At 40.4% G+C, this 25181-nt stretch overlaps 1 protein-coding gene across 1 annotated transcript in view; it reads right to left on the bottom strand.

The window, feature by feature from the left end:
• Nucleotides 1–25181, bottom strand: part of LOC135698958 (serine proteinase stubble) — a 667696-nt gene that overhangs the window by 139295 nt on the left and 503220 nt on the right. The window lies entirely within an intron of this gene.

The following is a 25181-nucleotide window of genomic DNA, read 5'->3' as shown; positions in this document are numbered from 1 at the left end:
ACGTCCTAGATATCAGTAAGGCCAATCAAGGGTAAGACATTACGGGTCGGGGTGTTGCGGAATTTGGACGATAGGCACTTTTGATCGCTTCAGCATCGACTCAGCTCGGACGAATGAAAAAATATTTTTGATAGCGAACCGAAGTAAATAAACAGAATAACGCGTGCATTACAGATAAAGTATTTCTATGGAAGCACCAATAGAATTAGTTTAAACTTAGTGAATCGTACGCGAACGTGAGTACTTAACTGCAACTATTAAAATGCTTGATAAATAATTTGACCCATATCATCATTAGATAACCTAACCTCAAAACTAAATAATTGACTTGGAATTCTCACGAACCGAATTGTTACTGTTAGAAAACTAATTTGTAAGTCTAATAATTGTTATGCCAGAATGTAAATATAAAAACAGTGAAGTTGCGGAACACCGTACTACGGAAAAGTTTTGTAACGGCCCATCTCTCCTATAGTCGCTATATTCATTGTCTGGTGGATAGAATCTCGGGAGCCAATTGAACTGCCAAATAGCGGAACCAATCGAGCTAATCACGACCAACAACAGAAAAGAGCACATCAGCTATTGCGAACAAATCTTAGGAAACCCTTTTCTCGTGACTCAAAACTCGTCTACGCAAATTAACACCATCTTTGGGTTGGGGAAAGTTTCCCTTATCCGATGATGCTGGTAATTTGCGTTCGATTGGCGAAGAAAGAATAATCAACGTTTTGTTTATAAAAGTTGACAGTACTTTTTCAACTGTTGGTGTCTACAATATATTGAATTGGTTCCGCTTTTTGATAGATCGAAATTCTACCCACTTGACTATGAATATAGCAACTATAATCTCTCCCTCTGAGTATTTCTAGTAATGAACTAACGCATCGGAACAAACCTACTATTGATTTCTTCTTTCCTTTATTTAACGTCGGTCTCTGTTCCGCAATCTAGTGCCAATCACCGACGGACATCGATTGCCATTCATTGACGGCAATCGAATGTGCAGGAAGGCAGCTTCCACACCTGCGCAGGATATCGCACTCATTCAACACACATGGGCCGGGACCAACGGCTTTACTTCCCTTCCGAAGGAAGACGTGACCAGAGATTTTGATGCCTCAGAAAAATCCCACCGACCTCGACTGGGATTGAACCCAGACCCATTGGGGTGTTAGAAATGCTCTTTTCTGACGATAGAACGGAAATGGGCGATTACGACGAAGTAGCGACTAGGGTAGAGTCAAATAAGAAACATTTTACTAAATTTGCTCAAACTTCGTACAAATCCAGCCAATGAAGCTCAGAACTAGATTATTTGATCCACCATTTGCCAATATTTCGGAAATTCGAATGCACATACTGGACAGTTAAAGCACTTTAAAGTTTTTTGAATTGATACAAATCCTTCTCTCAGTCAAGATTTTTTGACGTAGAACTACGTCTTTGTCGACTATACTGGGGTGCAAATCAAAAAATATGTGCGGTGAAGTAGTGTTAGGTTTTGAACTCTTATAACTTTGTCATTTATAGATGAAATAAAAATCCAAATACGCCAATCGATAGGAAATTACTTTACGCATCTTTTGAAATAAATGCTTTTCCAATTTTCCATAAAAATCTTTTGAAAAATTAAATAATGATAATTTTATAAATATTTTCATGAAATAAATGTTTGCCCCAAACCCAGTCGTCATAATCGAGTACCACTTGGTTGCACATCGTTCTGCTTGAACCTGAAAAGGTATAAAACAGCGCTGCTGTCGTGCTTGTTCTAATTACCGCTTCGGACGGCGTAGTACTGGGTCCTGCAGCAGGCAGGAGCGAGTCAGTAGTTAATGTGGTTTACATCTATGCGGATTTGCTAGCGCTAGTGTACTAGCCAGCATAATGTAAGCAGGGCATGTGCTAGCTGGAAAGTACACTAGCGAGGTGGACTACAGTGTGATCACCTTGATAACCAGCGATGAGGTCGAAGAAGACTTGGGTTCATTTATACAAACCCATGTCTAAAACTGGCTACTTTCCTAAGGGTTTCCGGAAATTGGATCCTGGCTATTCCTAATAACTGCCATTGAACTGGTTGTTGAATTTTAATGATTCAATGGTTTCTGACCATATTCAGAAACTGGCCACTTGTCCGGAGGAATCAAAACATGGCCAATGTGTCACAGGGTCCCAAAATAAATACCATTGAACTAGTTTTTTTTTTCATTCTAATGTGATTTGAGGTGTCCCATGCTAAGTTTTATTCGTTTGAGGTCGCAATTAGCCTCATGCCTTATATAAACCGCAGAATGTTCCGCTCATATTTTTGGAACCGGTTGATCGATTCCAAAAATTATGTGCTTTATGTGACCATAATACCTTTCATTTAGCGACGGTTGTTTGGTTTATTACACTCGGCCTTGCGGGGTCTTAAGCATACAAATGGTACTTTATATAATAGGCCATCATGCATTTTTAGGCCCAGCCATGATTCAAATTCATTGCTGAATAAAAACGTTCAATAATATCCTATTATGAGAACATTATTCAATATTTTTTTGATAATTACTTTATTTTACGAGGCACAATCGAATAAACTTTACAGTGCCGAGATTTCTTATTCACTATACATTACATCTTAAAGCTATTGTCATGAGGTACAATACAAAAAATATTTTATCTTCAGCTATCCAAAAAGCTTCCTCCATTCACTTCCAGTGGTTTCAAGATATGGCAACATTGCCAAAGGGGGGCATTGCACGTCCACTGTAAAAATGGACGTAAATCGTGGTCTTCACTCACACACTCATCACGAAACGGTAGATGTGTCTCTTAACGAAAGTGAATAATCACTGACATTATTTCTGATAAAGTAGTTTGCGGTAGTACACAATACCTCGCAAAAATAATAACAGTGAATATTCACTTCCGCTAAGAGATACACGTACGTTGAACCATAACCGAAACATTGTAATACTTGAAAAATTTAAGATAAAGTATAATAGTTAAAAATAATGCACGACATACACCAATTTTGCGTAGTTCTACGTCATACTGCGGTCGTGTCTAGGACACAACCCTTAATATTTTTTTTTTAAGTTACAACTCAAACAAAGGGACCATTTTCAAAACACATAGATGATTTGATTGTCCATTGCTGTGTCCCGTTCACAATCAGACCGAACCCATCCACTAGAATGAGAATAAATGGACGTCAATGACCGCCCAAAAGACGAAACTGGTTTAGCTCTACATCGTCATTAATTCCCAGGTTAAAAACGAGAGTTCATCAGCAACAACGGAAAAAAACGCATCAGCCTCCGTCATCATTACGATCCTATCCCCATCATCCAATCAAGATCGGCTAAACGATCGTAAAAGCGCGAGAGACGCGCGAGATAGAAGCAAAAGCAGAAGAAGAAACACAAATGCGACGGCGGCGGCGGCGGCGGGGAGAAATGACGATGGTCGATGGCGCAAAAGAAAGCAAAAGTAAAGTTCCGTGTCAAGGTAACAGCAACCGTCCGTTCGCCAACGCACGATCGAGTCCGGTTCGATGACAACAACAACAACAACAACAACAATAATAGCCAGCCTAGCCCAGCATCAGTCGCCTCTCGCTGTAGCCTGATGACTGTAGCAGCAACAACATAGTAGGCAGGCAGAGTCATCGTCGATTGGCCGGCGTCGCGGGGTTTCCATGTTTACCAACCCAGTCAAACGGCCTTCTCCGATGGTGGATATGTTGGTCATGCATTTAGCATGTCCTCAAGGTAACATTTCGACAGAAAGAAAAAAAAATGGGATGATTTTGGGGGCTACAAAAGCACTACAGAGTTTGGCCGAGTCCGGTTGATGAGAGATATCGGTGATAAACGATTAAAGAGGCGGATTTATTCCCCCTGAACACCACAAGGTAACCATAACCTGTTCGCCGCGAAGAAAGCTTTTTACTACTGCGGCGCCTACTTAATGACCAAGTATAGTGGCTGATCGCTCGGAGCGATGGCAATAATAAACTAATTTGTTTACTGCTGCAATTAGTGGGATTACGCATAAAAGAGGTTTATTTTAGCAAATTGGAAATAGTAAGAGAAGAACGAATGAAATATAGCCGGCTCATTTTCAAAGTTAGGATTTCCCAGTTATGTAATTGCGCACCGCGGCGAATAACCATCGAAGACCGCAATATGTCAACACGGACGCGCCGTCGTAGTCGTCGTTGACCCGTATCTAGGTCACACACTCACCTTCCTTCGATTCTCAATCGGTGCAATGCAACAGCAGCGCGCGCCCGCAGTCCATAAACTACGTCGACTCGTCGTATATGTAAATAAGAAAAGTCCCTTCCATGCCCGGCACAACACCATTGCGTTGGTTGTCTGCCGTACACGTCAAGTTGTTTCGCAGAAGTTATGCAACCCGGTTGCTTGGTTAAGTAAGTATGTTTACTACAACAAGGTAGGGTTGCGATTATTCACCACTGTCACGTCCACCGCAGCCGTATTCCACCTCCGGATTGGCTAACTTGATGAGGTGGTAGACCTTGGTGTTTTCTAAAAATTTCGATATAGCATCCAACCAGGATTTCCCCGAAGGAGATCAGATCGGTCGGCGAGCTGTCAGCCTTTCAGGGTCTTTAGTTCTTGTTGGGGGGGGAATGCACAAATAAAGAAGACGCTTCGCTTCGACGAACATGCGAAGCGAGAGCGAAAGTTTTGCTGGAATTGAAGTGACGTGCCATTTAAATTATGGGGCGCCAGCGTCATCTGTTTACCTTTTCCGGATGGATTCGGTGTCACGCAAAGCTCGGGAAGAAAGTGAAGTCGAAAAGGGTTGCTACGCAACGGCCTGCCTCGGCCAGCTGAGATTCAGTGGAGCAGTAAGCGAAAAATGTGATGGCTTATTTCTGCATATATTTACTTAGAGGTGAAAGATGTGGTTTCGGTGGAAACAATAAACAATGAGAGCTATGGCCGCCACGGTTCGTATCAGCAGAACCTGGGCGCGGAAAAATTTGTCTTTGTGCATTATTCAGACGAGAGAAGGCTTTTAGGTTAAGCGACCGATGATGGATTATGTAAAACGATTGTTGCCGCTTGCTTACGAGCTCGGGAGAGCTAATCTAAATAGGAATTTACCGGACTGCAATTTTCAAGTGGATTAAAGCAAATCTTAAACTTTCTAAACATTAATTGAATTTCTCTAAGTTAACATTCACGTAAAATGGCATCTTGTGCCATTTACGTTGATCGATATCATAAAAGTTAGATGTCAAAGCCATTTCCGTCACTGAAGGAATCACACAAATCGTGGCTCAACGAGAGTAATAAAACTGACAGCGATTTGACAAGCGCCGCCACCTTCACCTGTCACCAGTTGACTTCAGGACTTCAGTCATTAAATCTGCCCTCCTCGTCGCTACTTCTGCAGCTTTGCAGCGCGATGGCCAAGACAAGCACAACGGCATTCACTTGCCGTTGCCGCTGTGCAAAGCCGGCCCCGACTAACCGGGAAATGGAAATTATACAGAAAAATCATAAAAATATAATCTTCCCCGCGCTGACTAGCCGAACGGAACAGACTGCAAATAGGTAGGCAGTAGTATGTACGTAGTACTGACTTTAAATGGCTTGAGAGCTACCTTCAAGATCGCAGAAGAAAGTGAAAATCCTACTGCCAGTTTATTACATATTCAATCCGATCCATGGTCGCGCAGTTGGCTCGTGCTAGCTGTCATCCAATAGGCTCAGCTGAAGCCGACTTAGCAACCTGCCGCTGCTAAATACAGACAGTGCAACAGATTGGGGCTGATGGAGCGAGTGACTCAGCGACAAAACGGAACCTAGGTTTGCCAAGCTTATTTTGGAGCGCTTTGATCCGTGAAATTTAACACGCCATGGGTACCTGAATGTACCTAAACAATTCTTCAAAAGTTCCTACGGTAAAACTGATTCAACACAGTTCGCCTACTAACATTTTTCGAGCTACTCTTCGCGTGCAGCGAACTGTATAACTACTACTAACATATTTCATTCCATCAAAAGCTGACGGAAATAATTGTGCAAGTAGTTTATTTATTTTATTATTTGCTGAAATTCATGGCGGAACTGTTGCATAAAGTCGTGGGTAGGTATACAAAGAAAATGCAGCGAGCGATGGCTTTCAGCGGACAGAGAAATGCAGCTGAGTGTAAACAAAATGGGATTAAGTTTAAAGCGCATTTCACGGAGAATTACATAGGTATCAAAAATGGTCTTAACCTTTCAGTACTCGCGGCAACTTTTATAACACGAGCACTTGCGCGTTGTACTTAGAGGGTGACTTAAAGGGGATTTCAATTTATCGCCCAAATAAACAAGCACCATACATGAACGATACCACAAATCGTTCTAAAGAGTGTCCACGATGAAATTGCCACACTATGAAATTGCTCTAACTTTTTAACCGTTGGGTAGAATTTAATGAAAATTTGGGTGGATTTAGTTCATAGTGCATTATTTACATCTTGCAAGTTTTAAAGTCCTGTGATCAAAACTCGCGGAAATGGAGTCGAAAGAACAGCTCGTGCGTGATAAAATCTTGCGCATTCATCACGAGAACAAGGATCTCTCGCATCGTTCCATTGCTAAAACGTTGGGAATCGCGAATTCCACGGTGTCGCGAGTGATTAAGCGGTTCGAGGAACGGTTGACCACCGATCGGAAGCCCAGAAGTGAAGGAAAAAGTATTCCGTACAACACCAAAAATCACAACCGCGTAGTTGGGGCCTTCAACCGAAATCCGAACGCCTCCGTTAGGGATGTGGCTAAGAAGCTGCACCTAAGCCGAAGTTTTGTCCAGAAGGCCAAAACTAAGGCTGGGCTTCGAACGTTCAAGGTACAAAAGGCCCCTAATCGCGACGAGAAGCAGAACAAGTCCGCCAAAACCCGTGCCAGGAAGTTGTACCTCAACATGCTGACGAAAGTTGAATGCTGCATCATGGACGACGAAACATATGTGAAGGCCGACTTCAAACAGATCCCCGGCAACCTGTTTTTCACGGCCAAGGATAAGTTCAGCGTTCCGGAGCATGTCCGCACTCAGAAGGTGTTCAAATTTGCGAAGAAATTCCTGGTTTGGCAAGCCATCTGCACGTGCAGGAAGCGGAGTGCACCTTTCGTGACCCAGGACACGATGAACGGACAGGTGTACATAAAAGAGTGCCTCCAGAAGCGGCTGCTTCCTCTCCTGAAGGCCCACAACGTCTCAACAATCTTCTGGCCGGATTTGGCCTCATGCCACTACTCCAAGGACGTGCTGAAGTGGTATGCGGACAATAAGGTCAATTTCGTGCCGAAAATGTTCAACCCTCCCAACACTCCGGAGCTCCGCCCCATCGAGAAGTACTGGGCGATTATGAAGCAGCACCTTCTTAAACGACCTAAGGTAGTGAAGACAGTCGAGGAACTGAAGAAAGTATGGGTTTACATGCAAAAAACGGTTGATTCACAGGTTGTGCAGAATCTTATGGCCGGGGTTAAGGCCAAGGTGCGGGCATTTGCGTATGGACTGTAAATAAAATACGAGTAAAATGGTAAAATGAAGTTTAATAGTTATTTCTCAATCCCTGAAAATTTGATGGCAATCGGATGAAAACTCGAATTTTGCGAATCAATTTTGTGTGTGGCAATTTCATCGTGGACACCCTTTACAGTACCACATATTGTTGGGATGATAAACCGAATATGGACTCCTTATTATTATGTTCTATGCAGGCGGTTTCCTAATAAACAAATACCATTGACGAACTGTATCCCGGATGGGTAAACTATGCCACAAATGGTTTGGATGATACCCCAAACACGGCGTTTAGCTCTCTCTTATGGTTATTTTTATTAGGGTTATAATTTGATTTTGTTTGATGATTGTTATAATTTACCACATAATCGGATTAAACAGACTTTACTTTCAATAAAGATTCAAATTAGAGAGGTTCTACTGTCTGCTCTGTCATTATCGTTTGTTGACAGCGGTGCCAGATATACAGATATGTCTGTATTTATACAGATTTTTGAAGTCTCGTACAGACCTAATACAGACTACAGACATTATACAGATATTTGAAACTTAATAAAGATTGCGTACAGATTTTTATCAATTGGTTCCTGAAATTCAACAAAAAATAAAAATTATTTTCGAGTGTGTGCATTAGACTGATGTAAAATTTGAAATTTTCGCTCCATTTTGCTTATACGTTTTCAAATTGGGTCCTGCTTAGCCTCCCAAAATTTGAACTACTTTAGTAAGAAACTGACTTGGCACAAACCATTGTGAGTTTATATGGGAATTACTATGGGAAAACTAATGTTTTTGTTCATATCTATCTAACAATTCACCATATCACTATGCTTTTGAAATTGATAGCAAAGATTGTAGCAAATTTTCTCAGCTACAACTTTATTCAAAACCACTTTTCAATCAAATTTAAGGAACAAAAAATATTAATGATTCAAGTCACTGATGTCTTATGATTATGCTCATTCAACTGTTCAGCAGGCAACATTGGTGTTTCTGGTGCGAAGAATAGAGCACAAATATCATGGCTACTATGTCACACTGCAGAATACAGTGTTGCCCACAGAACAGCTGCTTGATCATGCCATAAGATTATCAATCTCTTAAACAATTAATAACAATTTAATTTGACATTTGGCTGAAAAACGATATTCTGCAAAGTTGTAGCTTAAAAAATTTCCCGTAAGAATAGTTTTAGAAATTTTCGAAAAAGCAATATGGAAAATGGGAAGAAGACAATGAACAAAAAGTATGGTTTTCCCATAGTAATTCCCATATATAAACTTGAAATGGTTTGTGCCAAGTCAGTTTCTTGTAAAATGAGTTTAAATTTTGGGAGGCTAATCAGGACCTGATTTGAAACCGTTTGAGTACTGTGGAGCGAAAATTTCAAATTTTGCATCAGTCTAGTGTGCATCTTGTTATGATTATGAACGGGTTTTCGACTATTTTAGAGGAACACGTATGATAAGACTAAATAATAACATCTGTTCGGTAAGTTCTGATCGTTTTTCATTTATTTTTATTTGAAATAAGACATTTTCCCTTTTTCTAGCCTTACCCAGATGCCTACACACCAAATTTAAATCACTGAAAATCAGTAAAATTTTGCTGATTTTAGACTTGATGAAAGATCAGCAAACTTTCCAGCAAAATAATGCTGTTGTATCTTCCAGCAATTCCAACTTCTGTCAAAATGACAACATTTTACTGAAAATCAGTAAAGATTTCAGATTTAATTTTTAATGATTTTTTCAGCAATCCTAAATTCTGTAATTTACCAACATTTTGCTGAATAGACTCAGTAAATCGACATTTTTCTTACTAGGAGCACGCAGCTTCTCAAGAAAATTGTTGATACAAATACACAAATAATATAGAATCGTGGCGTCTCGTCCATATGTGCACCTCGTGCACTGCACAGTCTCGAATTTTCAAAAAGTAGAATTTATATTTCATAAAAATTAAGAGACAAAAATTTAATACTCAATTAATTCCTTTTTTGTCCGCCCTATATATTGGTTTCATATGGATAGTAACTGAATTGTCCACCACATAACTAGATAGTAGCTGAATTGTTTACCACATCGCTGCTCAACCTCCGTTTTACCCACCACTGAAAGAAATGTACGTAAAACAGAAACGAGGCATAGCGATCTTGTTTTCACGTACGGGCACGCTGGGATTTTACCACGTGCAGACAACACTCTTTTTGGGCTTCTATGGCGAATCAGCGACACAAAACAAGCAAGGAAAATATGCCTTCGTTCTACCAAAGCCACCGCATGCTTAGTTCTCCCAGTCTGAGCACTTTTGCTTGTGCACCAGAAACGCTCGTATTTACAACCAGATCAGTTGTATATGTATTGAAGTCCCGTAAGCATTATTGCCGCTGTGTTAGTGTTTATTTTGTGCACTTCTATCTTTGCACAGTTTAAAGAGAAGAGAATAAATTGGCACGTATCCAGTTTTCAATGTTCGGTAATGGCGGCCTGTTTGTATGAATAAATGTATCCTTCACTGTGCTTTTTGACACTATCTGGATGTTCGAATTTCAACCCCTTCCCTTTCCCTCTCCCAGGAACAGTAGAAAATGGAACAACATACGCCTAAAGAGCCTAAATTTATAAAGAGGCGACATGTCAAAATTGGAACAATCGATTGTCTGTCAAAGTAATAGGAAAAGTCATTCCAATCGAGCAGAAGACCTGTCAAATGGATAAGATGTCGTCTCTTTATAAATTCAGGCTCTTTACATACGCCCTCCAGTTAGTGTCAAAAAGCACAGTGAAGGATACATTTATTCATACAAACAGGCCGCCATTACCGAGCATGGAAAGCTGGATAGGCAACGTCGCATTTGAGTTTCTCTCTGAATTGATTGAATCTTTGAGAGCCGTCATTCGTTGTATACCTACCTACACGCACACATCGAATTTTAAATTTTTAAATTTTCTCACTACCATGTCTGCATTTCATTCAGTAGCCTCAGTGCATTGATGGAATATTTTTCATAGCATAGTGCAAAATTAAAAGGATTCATGGAACAGGATATTGTTGATGACCTCCTGAAAAGACCGTTTGCCAGAAGATCCATGGAGGAATAAATGCTTATTGCGAGAATGGACGTCTCACGACCAAAGTTGGACAACTTGAAAACGACATGTAAAAGAAGTGGTAAAATCATAACGCGGAACTTTGCCGAAAATGGACAAGTGGAAATTGCTGGTAGTGTCATGCTCGAGGAAATTGCGCGGGAAGTGGAGCATTTCGAGGAAATCGCAATTGGCGTCAACTCTACGCTACTGCTTAGGAAACGATGAGTAACGATGACAAATATCATAAACATGAGAATCACCAACAAGATCACCAGGCTCTTTGCCATATATATTTCATTAGATATAACCAGTGTATTTACCAACATAATTTTAGCTATTTCCTCCGAGGGGGGCGACACATCTAAATCTCAAGTTTAGATGGTCAACAAATCTCACACTAGCGAATCAATCTTCGAACAATCTTCTTTCATTTGTCGCATCTACTTGCATTGCTCATCAATTTTTTGCAGGAAATCTTCAGAATCGTCATCAATCTTCTTTCTATCTACTCAGTGTGCGCGCAGCTAGCCACAGCAAAACACAATCTTTTTTGCATCGTAGATAGAGTCGTCCCCCTCGATTTCCTCCTCCGATGTGCATACGTTCTTGTGAATGTGACGCTTTTTTAAGTTTTCACTTTATTCCGATGGTTCTGTACATGGACCTTGTATGGGATATTTATCTTTTTAAATCTCGTGATTTTAAACAGCAAAATGCTTCTTAAGTTTTGACTTCGTATTTTTTGTACTAGGAATAAAAATTTGAAAAATACACACATAAACGCACTTTTTAAAGTACAAAAATGCTTATTTATTCAGTTTAGTGGGTGACGAGCAATTTTATAGCCAAAATACATGTGGAAAATACGTAATCAGCATTGCGGTGATTTTTTCTAGTGTACAGATAAATACAGACATATTTTTTGACACTCATACAGACTTTTGATAAAATCATTTGGCATCCCTGTTTGTTGATGAATTCATTGTCTTTTTTTTTCTCTTGCAATTGGCTCGATCCATAATTGGGGTGTTTACACTTAGGCTATATCACTTGCTGCTAGCAAAAAAGCTCACTAGCACAAGGTAAACAGGGCATCAGCGTCTACCAGCATGAGATTTCAGGATCAACTGAAATTCGTGCTAGATCCCTAATAAACAAATACCATAAACGAACAATAACCCAAATAGTCGAACATTTCCACAAATGGTTTGGATGATACCCTAAACACGTCGTTAAGCAAAATAACCATAACAAATTTATTAGGGATGGCTAGTACACTAGCGCTAGCAAATCCGCACAGATATAAACACCCCAAAAAGCAAATTCATTGTTGCTGGTAATAGTTCATTTCAAAACCTAATCAATACTCAAAGTTATTTGCGTGTTAGGGGGAGGGGATTTCTTCAACTTGCTGCTATAAGGAAGCAAATTTTCGAAAAGAGGATCGATAAAATCGCAAGTTTTGCAGATTTCATCTAGTAAGAGTAAAGATGTTTCATTCGTTGTTTATATCAGGCTTAAATGTCAGAAGTTTTGAAGCATTTTACCAAACATTCGGCAGACAAGGCATTGTCTCGTTGTTCGACATCTCGAATCAGCTCATACCATAAGCTTGAAACAACCATCGGACAGCCAAGCTCTTCAAAAAGCTTGACAACAGCAAAACAATAAAGTTTGTCAGGCTACCTAAAATGCAAAGAACAATCTGAGATAGTTGCAAGGCTCGCTGCTCTTGATGGATTCTCGATCGCTGGAATCGAGAAAAGCACTTTCATCCGCACAATCGCTTCAGAGCAGAGGATTTTCTTTGTCCGCTGGTAGGACAAACGTGATGAGTCTGATTCGGAACTTCTATGAAGATACCAAAAAGATCAACATGTTTGTTTTGATTTGAAAACAACCCGCATAAATCACAACCATACGGTTACCACATTGAAAATGGTTTATCTTCCTGTGAAAACCATTATGAGAATGGTTCAGTCAACTTTAATCGAACCATACCTAGGTGAAGTTTTGACCATATTGATTAAGGTTTTCAAAGACCTAACCATAGCAATAATGGGTGGTTAAGAACGTTCACCATACGAAATCTCACTTTTTCCTATACATTTTTTGCAAAGAAACTATAGCCTAACCACATCAGAAAAGGTTCAAGCTAGAAATGTGAAACCTATTTCCATTAACGTTCGAATAAGGTTGTACGTTTTAGAACCAACCATTGTTGTTAACTTCAATATATACTATGAACGGGTAGAAATGACCATACTTATTGACGTTATAATACCATAGAGGTAACTCTAAGACCACTGGGTCCCGAAGAAAATCATTATTATTTTTGGCTCACTCAGTACCAGAACAACGGTCCCAAGCAGTCCCAAGCTATTTCACTCACCCCTGCATGTTCTGCATAATCCACACACCCCTGATGTTATCTGTCAAACTATCATAGCGAATCAAAACAAACATAGTGTAGTAATAGAATTTCAACTAGAATAGGGTACGTTAATCGTTTGCTTGGGACCAATAGGCTACTAAAGTGGTGAGCCAATTTAAAATCGTTAGTTTCGTATTGATTGTTGATAATACTGTCGTAGTTTATGTGGAATTCAGCAGATATAGTTTGTTCTTTAATTTTAATGTGATTTACAAGATTGCTTTTTGTGAATACCTCTCCCTTCACTTGGGAATTGTTTTTATTGTTCTCAGTGTTGGAAAAATCATTTTCAAAAAAAGTTCTATCACAGCTCATTGCAGAGATAAATCCCAAAGGAACTTCTCACAAAAAGTTCGCGAACGAAAGATGAAAAAAAGTTCATGAAAGCGTAGAGCGAGAGAAATTTTCATTTCGTATCGCGAAAGATCTTTCGTCTCTCCATCTCACATCATTTCACACGTACTCGTGATTCGAACCAACCAAATATCCCCTCAGCTTTGTTCTTTTTTTCCAGCGAGTAAAGGTAGGCGATGATCATGCGAGAGTGTCTGTTTGTTTTCTTCTCGTTCTCCGATATTTTTCGCATCCTTCACATTAAATACCATTTCCAGAGAACTTTGAGATTTGGGCGTAATTGCTTTTGTAAACAAACACGTCATTCAGCGATTTCTCACGAATCAAAGCACAATCTAGCGAACTATACTATACCAAATGAATCATTCCTCTACCTGTCTGTGTTGTTAGTTTTTTAGATTGAACTTTAATTCACGAGAAATCGGCGAATTAAGTGTGTGTTTACAAAAGAAATTACGCCCTAATCTCAAAGTTTTCCGGATTTATTTATAGTTTTAGTTCTCAATGCAACCAGCTAATAGTAGATACTTGTAACCAGTGCTGTAAATTTTCATATCATTCGATTGAAGATGAACCACTACAACCATAGAGGTAACTCTAAGACCACTGGGTCCCGAAGAAAATCATTATTATTTTTGGCTCACTCAGTACCAGAACAACGGTCCCAAGCAGTCCCAAGCTATTTCACTCACCCCTGCATGTTCTGCATGAATCCACACACCCCTGATGTTATCTGTCAAACTTTCATAGCGAATCAACATAGTGTAGTAATAGAATTTCAACTAGAATAGGATACGTTAATCGTTTGCTTGGGACCAATAGGCTACTAAAGTGGTGAGCCAATTTAAAATCGTTAGTTTCGTATTAATTGTTGCTACAACCATTCAATCAATTCTGTGTAAACGAATTCTCACATGACCATAATTTGAAGAGCCCCTTTCTCATTCGAAGCTCATTGTCACTGTCAATTGAGTCACTCAGTATCATTTGATATACGACAGTGGAGTTGGAAGAAATCCAGGAAAATGGTCCCGAACAGACAAGTCGACCCGATGTCGGATCAATGTAAGGCTAATTTAAGGTCGATGTCGACCCAATGTCGTGTTAATGTCGGGTCAATTTTGGGTTTATGTCGGGTCAATGTCGGGTCAACATCGGGTTGGGGTTTGATAGAAGTCAGGTTGGTGTCGGGTTGGCTTAGCTTTTGCGCCGGAATGTCGACCAGAGCTCCGTTTGTGTGTAGGTTACACTCAATCGAATGATGTATAGCGTTTCTCAAATGAGAATGATCCATGCCTTCGTCAAATGACTAAGCAACTGATATCACCCATTCGGAGGAGGTCCCCTTTGATAGCGAATAGCTACTTTTCTCATTTTCATCAAAAATGTTCAAATGATTTTGAGAATTTACAGCACTGGTAATAGCACAGTGAAAAAGTTCACCACCACCTATATTCCCAACCATCCCCCTGCATATAATTATTGCATAAGAGCTTACAGGAACGATATTACGAACACTAGTGATGAGAGGAGCCATGCATTAACTGTATTTCGTGAAAATGAGGATACATTAGGCGCTCCTCCTTCCGCAACCCCCTATCCTGAGGAACGGTTTTAATATAAAAATTGCTAGTCACAAAATCTTACACTAACGGCGCCGGTGGTGTAGTGGTAAGCGTGATTATCTCTCACCCCAGCAGGCCTGGGTTCAATCCCAGTCGGCGCCGCCGGGATGTTCTAAGGCATAACATCTCTGATCACGCCTTCCTTCGGATGGGAAGTAAAGCCGTTGGTCCCCGGTTCATGAGTTGATGGGTCGATAGGTAGGGTCCAGGTGTAGGAGCTGCCTTCCTGGCACGTCGGTAGCATTGGTGCTCCGCACGGAAAACAAGATCGACGGAAAAAAACAAACCAAAGGAACAAAATCTTACACTACCCTCGCCGTTCCTCGTTAATGTCGCGTTGACACTTGTGCTGATTCATTCATTTTTTTGCCAGAAACCAATGCACCAATCAATCAGTTGCACAAAACTGTTCACATCATCCTGATAACGGCTACTTTAAACAACAGGCGCCAGTAGACAGCCAGGTACCAGACTTATCAGTCTTTAGAGATTGTATTGATTTACTCGGGATAGCTTTCTGTCTATAATCTTTCCCTTGTGAAATGTGCAGTGCAATTTTCAAGAACGAATGTGGTGTAAAGAGATAGAGAGAAAAAATGATCTGATATTTTTCGTATCCTCACGTTGGTGATTCGAGTTAAAAAAGTTCGCGATATCTCATTCTCTCATCCCAGAAAGTTCGCTCAGGAAATATTGGAGTGTGAAACTAGTGAGGGAAAGTTCCCAAGAGAAAACGTATCGCAAGCGAAAATGATATTTTGGTGAGAATTCCATCACTGGCTTTGATTCGTGAGAAATCGCTGAATGACGTGTTTGTTTACAAAAGCAATTACGCCCAAATCTCAAAGTTCTCTGGAAATGGTATTTAATGTGAAGGATGCGAAAAATATCGGAGAACGAGAAGAAAACAAACAGACACTCTCGCATGATCATCGCCTACCTTTACTCGCTGGAAAAAAAAAGAACAAAGCTGAGGGGATATTTGGTTGGTTCGAATCACGAGTACGTGTGAAATGATGTGAGATGGAGAGACGAAAGATCTTTCGCGATACGAAATGAAAATTTCTCTCGCTCTACGCTTTCATGAACTTTTTATCATCTCTCGTTCACGAACTTTTTGTGAGAAGTTCCTTTGGGATTTATCTCTGCAATGAGCTGTGATAGAACTTTTTTTGAAAATGATTTTTCCAACACTGTACCTGGGTCGAACTAAGATATAATAAATAGGTATAGGCTTATCAAAAGTACTTGAAACACGTTTAATTTTAGATTACAAGCACAAGTGCAGGTACTTTATAAAGCATGGGTTATGATTGATTAGGTGAATTAGAGCTTTTAATAATTTATTAAATTAGACTAATGAGATATCATAATCATCAAGTGAACTTAAATAAGAAACTTCAGAAAGTCTAATGACATTAAGTAGATTAACAAAAGAATTAGGATGCGGGGGGTCCGCTTAGGAGGCAACTAACCTTTAAAGTTGTAGAATAAATCTTCTTATTTAGGTTTGAACAGTAACAAGAAAACGCAGGCAGACCAATACTATTAAGCAGATTAACAAGGAGAGGAATAGTTTAGGAAATAAGTAAAAGTAAAGGTATGTGACAATTAATAGCTTTTAAACTTTTGGAGGTATTATATTCCCCTGAGTTTGTTGTACTCGATTACTATATAATTCTCTCAATACGCGAAATCTCTTATATATGCGGTTAAAGCATTTGAGTTAACTTATTTCTTAGTGTTCAAGTACTTACATTTGTAAACAGCAGTCAATGCTAATCTATGAACTAAGCCATACGTAAAATCGATCTTTCCTTATGTGGTATTGATGCATGTTTAACTTTTCGCGGCTGTCGGAATCAACGCGCCTACGTCTACGGAGCTTACGCAGAAGTGATTCGCAAATGCGGTAGAGCTCACCAAAAGTTTTTTTGAGCTTCTGTAGTATAGAATTTGTTCGTTACGGTCGCGAAATCTTGAAATGATTGATACGTGCGGTAAAATAACTAAATTGAAACAAAGCTCAACAGTAAAATAAGTAGAATATTTAGGGAGGAAACCAAAATTAATCAACTTGCCAACATAGGCTATCACATTTATTTTGGTGGCACTCTTTAAGTGATAATAAGTTGTTTTTTTTTTCTCTACGGTTGTTTCGCGTGGCGTTCACAATTTGCGCGATTTTCGTATCTTACGTAATTTAGATGTTTAGCTATAAACGGTTTCACTGACTTGAGGTCGTGTCTTAAGCGGTGTTGGTACAGGTTAAACCTTTGCCGACTGTCGGATTCAACGCGCCTACGTCTACGGAGCTTACGCAGAAGTGATACGCAATTCGGTAAAGTTTGTCAAACGCTTTTGAGCTCATAGAATTTGTTCGGTGCGGTCGCGAAATCTTGAAATAATTGATACGTTCTTTAAATTAACTAATTTGATACAAAGCTCAGCAGTAAGTAAGTAGAATATCTAGGGAGGAAACCAAAATTAATCAACTTGCCAACATAGGCTATCACATTTATTTTGGTGGCACTCTTTAAATGATAATAAGCCTTTTTTCTCGCTTCGGTTGTCTCGCACGGCTTTCGGAATTCGCGCGGTTTTCGTAACTTACATAATTTAGATATTTCGTTCGAAACGGATTTACTTATTCAATCGGTTTACTACGTGGATGTATCTACGCGCACACGTCACAGCATTTTTTCTATAACTATCTTGAAACAATACATACGGAATCCAGTGTTCAAGCGGCCAACATAGGCTAGTGCTTCTGCTGTATTGTCAAAGATAGAAGCAAAATTTATTCAAATGGGTCAAGTCTTGAAAACTAAGCTGTCACGCAGCTCCAGCTTGATACCCAATAAAAAAAAATATCAATTTGGTATATATGTGAAAGGATGAATCAGTGGGAGATGGATTTTCGGTTTCTTTACATTTAGCATCACTATGTGTCATTTCCTCAAAACCCCCCAATAACCGGTCTCTTCAATCCCTTCCTTTTCCCATGGCGTTCAAGTGGTCCGCATAGACTATTCAGCCATTACCCGTCCTTTATCCTCGGCTTTGGATTGACTTGCGCTCCCATTGCCCCACCAAACGCTGCAAAATGAAAAATGAAAATGAAAGTTGATTCCTTCTTGTTGTTTTGTTGTTTCACCCATATCCGAACGACTTTAGGGGAAGTACCCTTGCTCGAGACCATCCCACCGGGGTAAAATCGGGTCAGCTATAGGCTGGCAGGTAAGCCGTAACTTACAAGCTCTAGGACCAGTTTTCTGAATTGATCTCTTTTACACATGTTCCGGATCTTCTGAAGGACCAGTCTGCCCACAATGCCAGTTTTATTTTGACAACACAGTAACAAGTGCATTCGCAAAAAAAAAACCGCACAGCTCTAGGACCACTTTCATGAATTGACCACTTTTACGGATGTTCCGGTTCTTTCAAGGAACCATTATGTGGTCCCCAGGTTCCTTATTCTAACCAAAATACCAAATTTATTATGACAGAAATCATGAATTTAACACTTTTACAAATGATCCAGATCTTCCGGAGGACCATTCCGTGGCCCCAAGGGTCCATATTCTGGCCAAAATGCCAGATTTATTTTGACAACACATCAACAAGTCCATTCGCAAAAAAACCGCACAGCTCTAGGACCAGTTTCATGAATTGACTACTGCCCCAAGGGTCCATATTCTGGTCAAAATTCCACATCAACAAGGGCTTTCGCAAAAAAAAACGCGCAGCTCTAGAAACTATTTCATGAATCCACCACTTTTAAAAAGTGTCTTCTGGATTCCCATTCCGTTACCCCATATTTTTGGCGATGTGAATGCATGAGAATCTGAAGCGTGAGACTTGTAGAGATTTTAGATTTTGGTACAGGCAAGGACAAATCCAGGAGAATTCATAAGGAACTCTATGGAGAATTGCAAGTGAGTTATGAGTCGAATTCAAAGAATAACTGCACGAAAATTCTAACAAGATCTGCAAAGGCGATCCGAGGGGGACGACTCTATCCACGATTCAGGAAAGATTGTGTTTTGCTGTGACTAGCTGCGCGCACGCTGAGTAGATAGAAAGAAGATAGATGACGATTCTGAAGATTTCCTGCAAAACGATGCTGCGCGATGCAAGTAGATGCGAGAAATGAAAGAAGATTTTTCGAAGATTGATTTGCTAGTATCTAGATTTTTATGTATCTAAAATTGAGATTTAGATGTGTCGCCCCTGCGAGGCGACCTGACATGAGCTCCAAAAGGATTGCTATTGAAATCTAAAGGGAACCTAAATCTGAAGATAGTTCCAATGGAGTTCCAAGGAACCATTTTTTGACAGAATTCCAAAGGGAAATCACTTATGGAGATTCCTAGGGAACAGTAGTAGGAACCGGTGGAAACTAACGATTTTATATTGGCTCACTACTTGACTAGCCTATTGGTCCCAAGCAAATCGATTAACGTACCCCATTCTAGTCGAAATTCTAATACTACACAATGTTTGTTTTGATTCGCTATGAAAATTTGACAGATAAAATGACGGGTTCGTGAATTTTCCTATGTTTCGAGGGGTGCATCGATTAGCTTGGGACCGAAGACCAGAGCTGAGCCAAAAAGTTGAGCACGTTTCTTCGGGACCTTCTGGTCTTAGAGCTACCGCTATGGTACAATTCTATGGAGATTGTGAGTAGAATACTAGGAGCATTCCAACTATGTTTTGTGGAGAATTTCAAGCGAATTTTAGAAGAATTCTTAATGAATGTTGGATGATGATGATTGTTTTGGAATTTACATGGGATATTTCCTATGGAGTACATAGGTAAATTCTTATGAAAATTTAAAGACAATACTAATGATTATTCTGAAGAGAATTCTGAGGATTATAATGTTTTGACGTAGGATTACGTTTTTCGGCAACATTTTTTTTTTTATTTCCTTGGATTTGTTTTTCCGTCGATCTTGTTTTCCGTGCTGAGCACCAATGCTACCGACCCCAGGAAGGCAGCTCCCACACCTGGACCCTACCTATCGACCCATCAACTCATGAACCGGGGACCAACGGCTTTACTTCCCATCCGAAGGAAGGCGTGATCAGAGATGTTATGCCTCAGAACATCCCGGCGGCGCCGACTGGGATTGAACCCAGGCCTGCTGGAGTGAGAGATAATCACGCTTACCACTGCACCACCGGCACCGCTAATTTTCGGCAACATATTGGGGTGCAATTTAAAAAAAAAACAAATTCGACCGCGACACGAAAACAGGTCACATTTTGACCACTTATCACACTGTCAATAGTGGATGGATTTTAATTCTAAACAAGCCAATCGATTGGAAATTTTTCTAAGAATCTGCTAAAATGAACACTTTATAATTTTTTAATAGGTCACTATTGAAAATTACACAATATGCCTGCAAAACGCGCTTTCCAAAACACAGATTTCAATATCGAATTCCATCCGGTCTCGCCGAACGGTTCTTATGTAATCACCATGTGTGGTGGTGTCCAGTAGGTCATCATCAGCAGCGCAGCAGTAGTGCTTTCGGCGCGAGGCGTTGAACATTGTTCTCCAGTACACAACGAAAGTCAGCCCGCATGAGCGTCCATTCACCGAAGAATGAGGAAGAAGTCGCACCGCTACTGATTTGATTCAGTAGCTCTTTGTGAGGTCACTGTCGTTCCAAACAATATACATTCATGTCTTAATAGCTCAGCATTACTCAACCATCACGACAAAACGTTTCTTTTCAGGACCACCATAAATTATAATGTACCCAGCAACCAAAGGTTTGTGATCAAGTAACAGTATTGAAGTAGATTTCCGGAATTTAAATTCAATTCCATTTTCCAAGAGCATGAAAAGTGTTCGTGTTATGATGTATTGAAAAATATCGATCACGCCATATTGAAAATGGCTACGCGAGTCAAAATGGCCGAATTCTAGTACAAATTTAAATGATTGCCCTTAGCGAGCAATTATGCAAAGTTTCATGGAAATCGGAGAGGGCAAAATCAGATTGATTCGTCAGTTGACGTGGAAATGCTCATAAATGATTTAAATTCAACACTTTAAGAAAATGTTCATGGATTCGATAATTTTACGCCAATCTTTTGGTATACATATTTTGGAAAACTTCATCCTTTATTGACGTAAAAAGTTGGAGATCACTGGTAGGCTGGAACTCATGGTTCGCTAGATCCTGATAAGTTCACTATTTTGCCATAAACAGAGCCAAAACAAAAAAAAGTTTACGGGCGGATTTGGGGGACCTGTCTTGCCAAATTAATTTCCCACGAAAGTGATGAGAATTTTTCAAATAAACACGAGAAGGATTGATTACAGTAAAACTTGCTATATTCAATCGTCATAATTCATTTTAGTAAACAAACTAACACTTCTTCCTTTGATTATCCACCTTGCCTAGTTCTAGCACAGTTACGACTGACTGGATAATCATTGCATTCATATATGCTAGGTTTATTAAACCTACAATGTGATGCGCTACCTAGTGAACTATTTTCAAACTAAATTATCTGCTATCTGAGAGGATCTAAGCTGGATGGATCAGGATGCAGTCTTGAGTAATCATATAATATAACATTTTTGCTCACTAGACACTTACCGTCATCAGAGCGGTCTCACTCACTTGAATAATTTCACGATTTTTTCGATTACCTCATTACATCCGATTTTCCCCATCCGTACAAAAGTGACCCACATTTTTTACAATTAAATCTCCTCATTACCGCACCGCCGAGCTGTTGTTTGGTTGCTATGCAACAACAAAACAACTTCCCTTTTGCGTTCGCGGAGAGTACTCTCGTTTTTTTCCTCGCTCTCTACCTCTCTCTCTCTCTCTCTCTGGCCATCCCACTCTTGACTATGCTTACTCATGCCACCATGATTTCGCTTTCATTGGTACACATGGGCATCGGTACAAATGTTGTAATAGAGTATACTCGAGACTGTTACATTACATATGCTCGCGCACTCCGCCGCGTCGTCTTAGGCCGTCATTCTCCGACCTGTTTCCTCCTGCCGCGAGTGGAGTGCTCTCCTACGATCTATCATTATGCACATTGAGACTCTTCTACTCTCGAGTCTGAGCCTACTACTGCTGCTGCTGCTGCTTCGCTGGCTATGCTGGGTCTTGATTCGGATGATCCTCGCTCGTGAATGGTTTGGGTGGCCATCGGATCGCGGGCCTATGCGCGGCTCACACGGTAGCGATTACCGTAATATATGTTATCACATCTAATGTTTTTCTCCTTTTCCTGCGTCATCGTTTTTAACATTGCTCACTCACTTCTTTTTTTTTTAAGCGCCAAGCAGCTGCAGTAGCAGCAATGAAGGAGGTAACCTTATATGACCTATCCCAAGTATGTAGGTACCTACCGATGTGGAATGTGTGAAAGTGTGTCCATTCGTTTATTAACAACGGCAGGAAAAAGTGCAGATTGGTTCCGTAATGGTTGATACCACTTTCCAACGAGAAGAAAGGTCAAGCGCAATTTGAAGCGAATGTCATCAGAGGCGGATCCGATTTGATTCGCTGTCACGACGATTCATTACGTAAAAAGATTCTGATTAACTTTCAAAAACTGCCACCGGTACCGATTGTATGCAATGCGGTCACAAATCCTGCACTCTCAGCGATAAAGCAGTTCACACGCATTCACACTTAACTCGTTTTACCGCATTTGAATTTTGTTTAATTAAATTCAGCACTCTTTGGGGACCGTAGAGCAACAGCTCCGATGCGCGGTGGACTCCCTCCGTTGATTAATCGGAGAAGGTCTGTGAAGACGACGGCAACGACGAGTCTAACCCGGAAAAGTTGACCCACCAAGAAAGACGCATCGTTGCATTATGCTCCGGATGCTCCGAAATGTTATGATAAATTTGCAACTTATGATAATTTCGGTGATTGTGGGCGCGGATCGATCTAATTAGGAGAAACTCTGCCTTGAAGCATTTCACCTGTGCCAAATTTTCGCTTATAGCGATCCCTTGTGCCGGTCGACTTTGTGAGCTATAAGCAAATTAATGACTAATATTTAGGCCGGAAGGTGCAAATTATAACAAAACTGTGTCCGCATATCATTAAGGTTCAAAATATCGAATGGCGTCACAGTCAGGCATTTTGGTTTTACGTTTCCATGTGGTCCATAGTTTTTAAATGAACACAATCAATGCCCTGTACATGAATTATAGCCATACTTTCGTTTCATCAAATATATCATCAACAAAATGATTAATTCAAATGGGATTCAAGTCATTACCATACATTTCAATATTTTCCGCGTGGTTTGTAATTCCCCTCACTCGACTTACAATTCGATGAATTCATGCAAATTTAACATAATGCTACTGCCCTCGTTATTTTCAAATCCTGAATATAAATATATATGCGTAGTGACGATCGAAATGGTTGTCAAAAAAACCAACTGATGCTGTCAAAAAAAAATACAACGATCAGGACCTTGATGGCTTACAGATTCGTTCGAAAGATAAATTATTAGGAGCAACACTCAAACTTTTATCTTTGACTTAAATTGTAAAGTAGCAAAACAAGTGTATCTTACAAGGCCGTCCAAATTAATTCATATCAATGGAAAAGTATGATTAATTCATTGCAATAATCACTAATGATTGTTAACTTCCTCATCATCGAAAACTTAAACATCAAAATAAACGGGTCCGAGGGAAAGCAGCAACAGCATATTCGACCGTTTGACTTAATATTGATCAGTTTTCTACTTGATAACCATTTTAAAACTTATTTCGAACGTTACAAAATATTGGCTCATTCAAGCAATTGTAATCAAATCAAGGGATGGTCACTCTACTCACCTATTTTGCGTCAACATTTTTTTCAGTGTACCTCAAGTGTGTCGGGCTGTGCCAAGAGAGCCAGTCATCGAAATGACTTTGTTTGTGAATGATTGTATGTTTGACAACCCGGTATTTTGACAGTTCAAATGTTTTGTTTTAGTATGTATCAGCTACCGAAGACAACGGTCACGTCAACGCCAGATCGACAGAAACGACATTTGGCCGTTGGAGCGCTTCCGATTCCGTGTGGACCACTCAGGTCGATCTATTCGGATGGGAAGTACCGAGGGGAAGCGATTCACTTCGATGGCAACAACGACATACTGTACACCATTTCGAATCAGACGCTTCCCTATGGGAGGAAGGTCTACTGCATCTGGGTAAGCCGAGATCCAGATTCATCGTACAACAACCTGGAGGATAAGGATAGGCATCAGAATCAGACGGAGACTACAGCAAATATTACACACTGGTGAGGCACACCGGGAAGGGCGCGTACAGGTATGTGGATAGGTTGCTGGTGATATCGAAGTTCATACTGAAGGAGAAGCTCGTGCCGCAGTTTATGAAGCATCCGAAAATTGTCAACATGTTCGATTGGTTCGAGAACGACAGGTTCTTCCAGGTTGTGATGGAAATCCACGGCTCCGGGATGAAGCTGTGCAAGTTTATCGATCGAAAACCCGTGATGACGGAGAAGCTGGGTTGTTGGATCTTTCGACAGATTGCTAATGCGGTTGCTTTCCTGAACATTCTGCACCAGGACATCAAGGACGAGAACGTTATCATCGATCACATTTTCCATATCAAGCTGATTGACTTCGGATCGGTGACGTTCGTACAGGAAGGGTAATTTGTTTCTACCTTCTACGGCACGACCGAGTACTGCAGTCCGGAAGTATTGGCAGGCAACCGCTACTCTGGCCCAGAACTGGAAATGGGGGCTCTCGATGTGACACTGTACGTGTTGATGTTCCTCGAGCACCCATTCGTGGACGTTGAGAAAATCCTGCACGAAATCGGTGAAGAATTGAAGTACGTGTTGCTTTCGAATCCCAAAGCTTGGAACTACTGGAGATGGAATGGATGACGCAGAAAATCAATTCGTCACAGTTCAATTTTGCCAAAATCGGCCTCTCCGAACCGTACGCAACCAATCCGTAGAAGTGCGACGTAGAAGTGAATATTTGCTTTAGTCAGACGGATGAGCATGTCCACATGGATGATTCGTTCATGCATCCCGACAAGATGCTGGACGACGATATTTGTCCTCTGCCGCACGATGA

The sequence above is a fragment of the Ochlerotatus camptorhynchus genome, unplaced genomic scaffold (assembly GCF_037179485.1).
Source record: "Ochlerotatus camptorhynchus isolate MF236.1 unplaced genomic scaffold, CSIRO-AGI_Acam_v1.1 ptg000099l, whole genome shotgun sequence".
Classification (NCBI taxonomy): domain Eukaryota; kingdom Metazoa; phylum Arthropoda; class Insecta; order Diptera; family Culicidae; genus Ochlerotatus; species Ochlerotatus camptorhynchus.
Note: the sequence above shows the minus strand (reverse complement) of the source record. Positions and strands in the feature narration are given on the sequence as shown.